General features: G+C 38.7%; 1 pseudogene; it reads left to right on the forward strand.

Annotated features, from left to right (window-relative positions):
* Positions 1-360: 360 nt before the first annotated feature.
* Positions 361-10239, forward strand: LOC138412184 (tissue factor-like; annotated as a pseudogene).
* The last annotated feature ends 413 nt before the right edge of the window (positions 10240-10652 follow it).

Genomic DNA, 10652 nt, shown 5'->3' on the forward strand with positions numbered 1-10652 from the left:
TTTATTTGTATAGCGCCAAATCATAATATACATTATCTCAAGGAGCTCTGTGGATGATGGGAGTTTCCCCTGCAGTCTAGACCTATAGCAGCTAAGGGATGGTTCAGGACTCACCTGATCCAGCAAGGCTTTATCAAAAAGGAATGTTTTAAGTTTAACCGTAAATGCACAGAAGCTGTCTGCCTGGTAGCTGAATGCTCTACCTCCTGTTCTACTCTTACAGACTCTTGGAACCACAAGAGAGCCTGTGTTTTGGGAATGAAAACACCCACTGTAGATGCTTGAGAGAGAGTCTGAGCCAGGGACAGTAAATATGGTTGAGGTTCCATCAATAAGGTGAGTAATAAAAAATGTGATACCTTACAATATACTGTGATGTTAACTGTGTTCTGAGAATGTTTTTGAAATCTGTGGGGATTTATGTAGATAACATTTATTTGACAACTTGTACCATTTCTATTTGGGGGGGCAATTTCACGGCTATGCTCAGTATTAAATTCTAAATCCACATTAAAAAATGGAGGAGTAAAAAAATATGAAAAGATGAGGAGGGAGGTTGATTTTCATGTGATTTTTATTGTGTTGTAGACTGGTTTGTTTTAAATGTCCCCCCAGGCAACATGCGTAACTTGTAGTGACTACAGTATCAGTATAGTGCCTGGAAAAGATAATTTTGGATACATGCCTCGAGCTGCAACTGACAACTGACACAGAAAGTAATGCATGTAAGACATATTGTCATCATCCACAGGGTCTCCTCCTGTGTCCTTTCACCTCCCCTCTATAATGTGTATACTGATGACTGCCGCAGCTGGCATGACAACAGATTACTTTTCAAATTTGCTGATGACTCTGTGACAGTCAGTCTCCTCCATGCAGATGAGAACAACCATGGTCCCATTGTGGATTGTGAATCTGTATTGGTGTGACTGTGCATTTTTACTACTAAATGTGACAAAAACCAAGGACATAAATTTTAGGCATCAGTCCTCAAACTCTTAGAATACTATCATCAAGGGACATTAAGTTTAAAGTGAGAATGTCATCGTAGAAATCCTGAACTTGAATTGTGACTAATGAAGCATTGTGTTAGTTCATGCAGAACACAGAGTCATATGCTCAGCTACCGATAGGTTTATGGGTGCTCGTCAGTCACGAACCAATCACAGCCCATTCTCTCACCAAAGTGGTCTCTTTAAATACGACCTCATCCTCACTGATCCCTGCTCAGCTCGAACACTTTTAGCACTGTAATGGAAATGTTACATTTGTGTATGTATAATTGCATGAGCAAAGATATATGTGGAGGACTGACCAAATGGTTGACCAAATTGTTAATCGAAAAGGGCAACTTTAAGGTTTACGATGGTGGCTTACTGACTGACTCCCAGCAGACCTCAGTTTACACACTGTCTCCTTCCATTAGACAGACAATCCCCATTCCCGCAGCTTGTCAATATTATTCAAAGGTTTATTGTAAAGTTGTTTAATGTTGTCAATAGATATTTAAGGACCCGTGACTTGCCAATTCATTTACATGAAATACTAAGATGACCACATCCTCTCTTAGAGGATGCAGGCTTATGCTCCTGGTAAATATGCCATAAGTAACAAGTTTGCAAAACAGGAAGTGCTGGATGACGCCCAGCCTCACAGGCCTTTGTCTTTGACATTTCCTCAATAGAATAACAGAAGAAATTTGAATATCCTTTTATCTTTCAACAACATAAAAAGAGAGGATGGCACAGTGTTAAATAAACATCTGCCCCCAGCTGGTAAATTTAAAGAGAACAATTAATCCTGATGACTTTGTGAGAATTATGGTGTTAGGTATCGATCTTCACATTTTATCGGAGGTGATCATTTTTGTCAGTGAATAATTACTTAAGAAAGAGTAATTGTTTTCTTATTGTCTTGAACTCTCCCTCAGCTCTCTCTCTCTTTCCAATTCAAGTCCATCACTGTGGTGTAAAGGCAATTTCATTATTAACTGAACATAATAACAAATCCATGTTGCTGTTTAAACTCTGCAATAAATCTGCAGAAAGAGCATGGCCAGTGTAGTTCATTGTGAAACCTTTCACTGAACTTCTCATCTCGGGACAGTAGCTCAGGTTGTCACTGCATATTTAAGCATTACACTGTGTTACTCAGAGGTGGCAAAGGTACTCACATTCTTTACTAAAGTAGAAATACAGATACTTGAGTAAAAAAAGACTCTGGTAAAAGTAAAAGTACTGATACAACTCCTTAACTCAAGTACAGGCTCTGAAATGTTCTCAAGTATATGAGTAAAAAGTAAAAATGAATTTTTAACTTCAATGATACACAATGCTTTTTCTAGGATATAGGATAGTTTTCCTCTTTTGGTATCAACCTACACAGAACTGGTACTGAGAAAAAAAATCACTGGACACACATCTAGTTTTGCTGCCAAATTTCAGACAGAATAATAAAGACTACAGGGAATAAATGGATGTGGAATGTGTTCGGGTTGATTAAGTCCCTGCCCTTTGTACACACCACCTGTCACTACCATAGATTGGATGGTTTAGTGAGGTCCTCTCTGTGTTGATGTGTTTTCTTATGTCGTGTTGTCATCCGTGGAGGTTGAAACAAGTAACGAGCCAGTTTTGAGAATTTAAGGAGTAGATACCTGAAAAATCTACTTAAGTACAGTAATGAAATATTTGTACTTTGTTACTTCCCACCTCTGGTTTTACTCATTTGATAAACTGATAGATGGATGAGACATTGGCTGTGAAAGGATATTCACTCTAAAGACCATTTGGAGAAACTTTCTAAAGCATTATTCAGATTCAGAAAATAAAAGTAGTCTGCAATTGGTTGATTATAGTAACAGGGACTTAAGGGATGTAAAGTGTCCCAGAAAGAGTTGTTGTTGGATTTGTCTGTACTGTATATTGAGATAAATACCTCTATTGTGTTGGGGGGGGAAGCAGAACCCTCAGAACCCAAACACACTTTGGCCCAATGGGCTGCAGTTGAAAAGGACTGCTGAAGATTATACACTGAAAATAAAAGGAAAATAAATCTCAGGTGGATCCAACAGTGTTTGACACCCAGATATACTGTATGGCTGCACCTCCCCCTTACCACTTTTTACACTTTGCACTTTTCCGTGTTGCATCTTCATTATAGCCCCTTGATAACATACCTCAAAATTTGAATAGAAGAAGAAAAAGAAGAATTACTTTTATTGTCATGAATACACTCTGTCACACTGTGAATTTCATTTTATTTTCATTTTATTTTATTTATCCATTTATTTTTTCTTATACAACTTATAGGTCCATTGTCTGTTTGACTTGTTGTTGTTTGTTTGCACTATTTGTTGTTTGTTATAAGTTGTGTGTTATATATTACTTGCACATTTGGAGTATGGGGAAACGCAATTTGAATCCTCTGTGACCTGTTGCATTGTTTGGTTGACAATAAAGTTCACTGAGACTAAGACTAAAGAAGCAATGGACCACAGAGCCAAGTGAATGCTTGATTGCTGCACTGAAGTCAGTACTATAAAGGTAAGATTTTTTGGGGGGAGAAATTGAAATAGAATTACATAATTCACCAGGGTCTGGGAGCATTAAGCTTTTCTCTGGTATTTAAATTTAATCTCACCCATCAACACAGATCACTAAACTCTGCTGTTGTTGCTTTTCTTGACATGTGTGCGTGTGCAGGTATGTGTGCATGTGTTCCTGAAGCTTTATCCTGTGTAAACAGTTGGTGGACTCATTTAGTCATTTGGATTCAGTCCTTCCCTTCGGAGTGTTCCTTGGTATTCAAGCCACGGTGAAGTGTAATACAGCCAGGCCCCTCACTGCCAGGGGTGGGGGGGCTTGTCGGACTAGAAGGATAATGGGGCAGGGGGAGGAGCTCTGGCAAAGTGCCACATGTGCCAACTCCATGGGAAGAAAAACTGCCGTCTACATTAAACAACCACTGTCTCTGCTTTGAAATTTGCTACAAATCATTGACAGTCCTTCCTAATCATCTCACAAAGCTATAGTGTTGTACATGCATTCCAACCTTCCTGCTGCTAGTTTCACTTGATTTAATCTGCATGTGAAACTGAATTTGCAGAGATTTTATTACAGTTACATTGTTGAACAGGTTACCGTGTGTGGTGAAGTAATGTAGTAGTAAGACTGATTTGAAAAGGCTGGCCACCCTGTACATATGAGAGCAAAGACAAACAACAGAGGGCTTCCCTTTCAGTAACGTGGAATATTAACTGTGGTTAACACAGTATAAACCTCTCTATTAACATACCACAGTCCAAACTCACTCTCAGTGTCTCTGTATGTCTGGAAGCATAACTCTAAACCACTCAGTCTATGAATAGACCTCCAGATCACCCACTTGAGCTCTTAGTGGAAGTCCTGACTAATGTCCTCTGCAGAGACATGATGATGCCATCGACCTGGTCAGAGCTTGTAAGCTTCTAGAATATTTAGGTTCTCTCACGCTGTAGTAAGGGTTGTATGGTCAACATACCATCGGGAAGCATGTCATCCATTCCATTCCCACTATGACGACACTGAACCTACTATACCTCTCGGTTTGAGTCACATTACCAACATCTTTGTGTCTGTTGAACATTGACCAACCAAATTAAAATTTTTATAAATCTGTCATGAAACATATTCACCACCTGTTACATCTTTTTAAAACTTCTTGTGGTAATTAAAATAATAAGCAAATATATGAATATTGAGCCAAATGAAAAACTCATTTTGAGATAAATAAGTCTAATGAATTATTTTGCATACAATAAATACTGGGGGGAAACTATTGTGTTGTTTATCACAAACCACCTTTTTTAAAAAAAAACCTGGATTTGTTTTTTTAAACAGTGGAATATAATAGCATCTGATATGTTCCTGGTCGAACTCAAGTGTAATAGTTTCGTCAACTTGGAAAATACATATGATTGAATTATTAACACTTGGAAACTTAATTCAATCACAAGATTGAATCATGTTATTGAACATTACACCGCAACAGTGTCACTAAAAATAACAAGTCAACCATTACAAGGTTGCAATATGTAAGTTTTTGCATGTGCCTGATTATTTGATCTCTTTTTTCTGTGAGGGTTGTAGAGCAGCGTGGAATGAATGTTGAACTGTTGAATACTGAAGAAGAGTTCAGGTGTTGGTAGCAGAAATATTCACAGAAACCACTGCGACTCAGGTGGACTATTGTTTAACGTTGGCCTATAAACTGTCTCTCACCTTCACAGAACAAGAAAACTTGTTATATCAGGCCTTTTGTATTGAGGTAATAGAAGCCCTTAATTTGGAGCATGCATTGTAATTTGAGGACTTTGTTGCAACAATGGTTTTTCTGAAATCAGCCTCAGTTACTTACTTGGAATTTGTTACAGATGTTCCATGTTTCTTTCTTTCACTTGATTTCAAAGAATCTGCCAGGTGAAGTGAGAGAATGAATGAATGAATAGAGCTGATTTCATAGCTGTGATTGGTTGGTGTCCAATAATTATATGCTGACTGACTGTAATGGAAATTTTACATTTGTGAATGTGTAATTGCATGAGCAGACATGTATGTGGATGACTGACCAAATGGTTCACCAAATTGTTTATCTGAAAGGGCAACCTTAAGGTTTACGATGGTGGCTTAAGAGACTTGAGTTGTATGGCCCCGAGAAACCAAAACTTTATGGTGTCTCATGGTATCTCTGATTGGGATCTCACACCTGGGGTCTCACAGGGGGGTCATCCACAGAACATGTAAACAAATGGACAGGACGTCTCCTCCACTGAGTGAAACTACAGGAGGGTAATAAATACCTTTGAATGCTTAGTGGGAGGGGGCAGAGAGTTATAAGAACACAGATTCTCCTATGTTCTTTGCTCATTTGTGCATGTCATTCAGGTGATGTGTACTGATGAGTCCATCTGCAGATGCTGAATTAAACTTTCAGAAAGAAGTGTTTGACTTTGTGCTTGTTTCACAGAAATTGCCACCACACTGACCAAAACGTCGAAATAATAATAACAATAACAACAACAATAATAATAATAATAACAATAATATGAATAACAATAATAACTAATAATACATCAGTAAGGTTGATTGCGTGGCGGATGACCTCAGCAGGACAGCATGCTGTATAGTAATTTGCAATACTGTGGCTGTGTCAGTCTGGTGACGCCACGGCCGGACGCTCCATATTTGGCTATGCCCCGCTTGTTGCTAAAACCACTGGTTTCCAGCAAGAGAGTCAGACGATCGACAGACTGCACAGGGTACTCGCTCAGTAGCAGCACAGACACAGAACAGAACCTTTAGGAATACATCAGAGGAGATGATGTCAGTCACAGCAGCTCTCGTCTCTACACTCTTCTTTCTCTCCACACGCTCCGCCTCAGGTGAGTCCACGCTGCTCGCCCTTCATTCCACGCGTTCTCTCAAATGACCTTAAAGTCAAATTGTAGTAGCGCGACATATGATATGTACATACAATATCAAATACTATGATTCTCTGTGTGGAGCAGTTTGTTTTGTAGTATTGTGAGTGTGAAAATGTAAATGTATAGCAAATGTAAAGTTGGATTCACATGAACAGATCTACATGAACAGGTCACTGGAGGAGCAGCATACAGTCATTCGTTTAGTGTTTATGTTTAGATTTCCGGCACACATAGAAATACTCTTTACATGTCTTATAGAGTTTTCAGTACAAGTCACTACACACTTTGCAGGATTAATATTTGAAAAAAAATGTTTGAACACCAGTGGACACTCGTGCTTAATAGGCTGTAAATCACATTTAAGAATTTAAGATTACCTGTAACAATTTAATGTTGAGGCATTTGTTAGTACCTAAAACATTATGTAACATGAGGGGGGGGGGGGGGGGGGGGGACTGCTGTTTCTTCTCAGTATTTGCTCATACTGCGAAGAAACAGCAATGACTTACCACACTGTATATAGCTGTTGTTAATAAGAAATGACTGAATGACTGATCTGACTCAGGTAAGGTAAGGTAACAGACTGCTGATATAAAAACAGCCCTTCTCTTATGTTCTTTGGGCGCCACACTTTCTACTGCTGCTTTGTAATCATAAAAACCACACATTTGTGGTTGTGACAGAACAGTCAGTCCAATAAAATATAGGACCAAGGATATTTTACACTGACAATCGCAATGTGCTCTATTCACAACATTATCTTATCTCACTGACAAAGTGCTGTATCTGAACTTGTGGCTTTTTTAATTATTTCTGGTCCACAGTGCCTCATCTGTGCAAAGCTTTTTTCTCTCTAATGAATGTGTGTAGTCCTACATATTGTGACGGGCCTCAATTAAGGTGTTAAGTGTTTATTACTTAAAAGTGTAGTTTAGTGTTAAATAGTGTTCAGTGTGTAGAATTTTGTGATATCTAGTGTTGAAATTGCATTTTGCAACTGATTACCCCTCACCTCACGCTCTCCTTCCAAACATGAAAAAGAAACTGAAGCAGCCTTTAATTGTCATGAAAACTCAAAAGGTGTTTAGTTTGTTCAGTCTGGACTAATGTAAAAAACATAGTGGCCTCTGTAGAGAGGGTCCCCTCGAAGTATTTAAATTTAAAGGGCCTTTTCTGGGGTAAGGAAACTACAATTCATACAATTTAGATGAAATAAACTAGTGAAAACATTATGAGAATTATTCTACATTAAATAATAGTTCCCTTTCACTTAAATCTTACACACTGGGCCTTTAATAGTTTAAAACTTATGGCACTAAGGCCCTATCACTGTGTGACAGTCCCCTGTACAGCTCACCTATGGAAATTACTTGTATAAGTTAATAAAGTATATAAAACACCTTTGGTGTATTGTTTTCTTTCATAATGACAGGAGTCAACATTTGTGTGTCACTATAACCTTCATTTAAATCATGTTAGTATAGTATCTTACACAAATTGTCTAATTTTCCAGGCTCCTATCCCCAAGCACAAAATTGGAAATCAACCAACTTTAAAACCATTTTGTCCTGGGAACCAAAACCATCAGCCACTTACAGCTACACTGTGGAGTACTCTACGTAAGTACCTGCATCCGAACCCTCACCCTTTAACTCTTTCAACAAATGGCATTTAATTCCCAGAAACATTCATCTTGTCAGTGTGTCCACGGAAAGCAAATGCCCTCACACTTTCCCGCTATGTGACCTTGCAGGAATGAGTCTTTCCATTATTGATTCAGTAAAAGCTTTTACTGGAATGTATATTTTAGGCCAGAGCTCTTTAAATAGTAAGATAACTAAAAGACAATTGACCTTTGTGATTCAATAAGAGAAAAATGAAAGAGGCAAGAGCAATGTCAACAATCAAATAAAATTAACAAATGCCAACAGCTGCAAACAGCTCTTTCAGCTCATTGTTCCACAGTATATTCACATCAATGTTATTTTGCACAGATAATAAATTATTTATTTCTGACTGTATGCGTTATAAATGATACCCAGACTAGACAGACTTAAGACCTAATTTATTGCTCATCTGGTGTCTATTATAGACTAAATAAGACTATTTTCATCCATCATTCATGTCCATATGAAACTTGTCAAATTTTACAGGGTTTCAGGGAACAATCAGAGGACTCCTCACTGTATCCAGACCACAGAAACAGTGTGTGATCTGTCCAGCTCTCTGACTGACCTGAACGCCTACTACACAGCTGACGTCCTGTCCGAAACCCCGAGGGGGCCACCACTGACCTCATTGAGTCCCCTCACACCAGCACACCACGGTTCTGCCCCTACAAAGACAGTACGTTCTTCTGCTACACTCGTGAAGACTTTTTTCTAATTGACAAAACGTGTTGGAAATAACAGCTGTTAAATTGTCCCAGAGCCTGTCAGTGCTCCGGTCCTTCCCAATGACCTCTTGTTGCAGCGCAGCTCTGTCTTTCTCAAGCTGCTTTCTGACATGCACCGAACTCAGCAGTTCCTCAGTATATTTGCCAGAGGAGGTGCATGTGTGAATGCAAATGTCCAAGTGAGACGCTCCCCAGTTTTTGCAGACTTTCTCCTCCTGGCCTCCTAGTATAATGTCCGTAGAATTTCAGGAGAATTCTACGGAAGTGTATTGCATTCACTTGAAAAAAAAAAAAAACAGTTTTTTTCTGAGTAATTTATTTTTTGGTTTGTTTTTGAATATTTTTTTTCTGTTTTTTCTGACAATTTTTTTTTTCTGTTTTTCCGCAGTAATTCTTATCTGTTTTTCGGAGTAGTTTTTTTTTCTGAATTTCTGAATTATCGAGATACTTCGAACCTCCCTCGGAACCTCCAACCTGCAAGTGACTCCCATGGACCTATGGTGACTCCTGCCCGCACATACATGCCCCATCTCAGCAGATCTGAATGGGCTTTCCTTCTGAGCAACCGCAAAGTCCTCAGGTGCCTGCGTAGATTCGACAAACTAATGATAATACCATCTATATGACTTAAAGACAGGACTATCTCCCAGTGTCTTAAACCCAGATCAAAGTAAAACTTGATTAAACTAAACAAGCAGGTCATGTTTGTTTCCATTACATCTAGCTCTCAATAAAGGAATGAAAGCGTCTATTGTTTCAAATGCTCTCTAAACGCAGAAAAAAAAAAATAGTCCGAAAAAACAGAAGAAAAATTACTCCAAAAAATAGGGAAAAAAAAAGTGAGAAAAACTGAAAAAAATATTGATTTAGACATGCATTGTAAACAGAGTTTGTTTTTTTTTCAAGTGAATGCAATACGCTTCCATTCAATGTGAAAGCACTGTGAGAGAGAGTGTTTGTGTGTGTGTTGCTGTTGTGAACATGTCTGTGCAGAGAACCTCCTGTTGTGTTGTGCATGTTTGAAAGTCAGACTATGGGTAAACTCTGTAGCCAATATTGCTCACTTTACCTGTCATATCTAAAAATGGCTTCAGCGTTGTCAATGCTCACAATTTTTTGGCCTCTAACATAATTAAAATGGTAACTTCCATGAGAGATACAGTGGTGTACATGCACAGGTGACAGTCTCCCTCCCTTCTCCATAGCTGAGATAGGCAAACCTGACTTCAAGCTGGAGGTGATTGAAAGCCAAAAGAAAACCACCCTGTATGTGACTGACCACTCACCGCCCTGTTTAAAGATGGCCACCAGCTGAACATCAGGGACATCTTTGCTGACCAGCTGCACTATAAAGTCACCTATCGGAAAAAACAAAAGCACTGGAAAGGTGAGTAAAAGGAGACATCACGATATCGGTCTCAAAACAGGCATACATTTTTACTCATTACATACTGCATGTTTTCCATTCTGGTGTTTTCTGCAGAAAGCCCACATCTCTAAGACCAATTTAATAGAAACTGACTGATCTGGACTTGCCTGTATGCCAGATGCGTCAGTGGAGAGCAACACACACAGCAGTAGTCTAGTCCTGACACTGAAGTTTTGGTGGCATTTACTTTTCATTGGTATTCTGTGTGAACTTACACACCAAATAAGACATTGTGAAGTATTTTTGCTCAAAACCAAGCATGCAGTTAAAATCTCTAAAGCTTCTGATGTCAACAGTGTTATTTTCTACATGAATAGACTGGAGCATCTAAATGGAATTGAAATGAAAGTTGTGCGAAAGGATGG

The sequence above is a fragment of the Paralichthys olivaceus genome, chromosome 12 (assembly GCF_024713975.1).
Source record: "Paralichthys olivaceus isolate ysfri-2021 chromosome 12, ASM2471397v2, whole genome shotgun sequence".
Lineage (NCBI taxonomy): Eukaryota > Metazoa > Chordata > Actinopteri > Pleuronectiformes > Paralichthyidae > Paralichthys > Paralichthys olivaceus.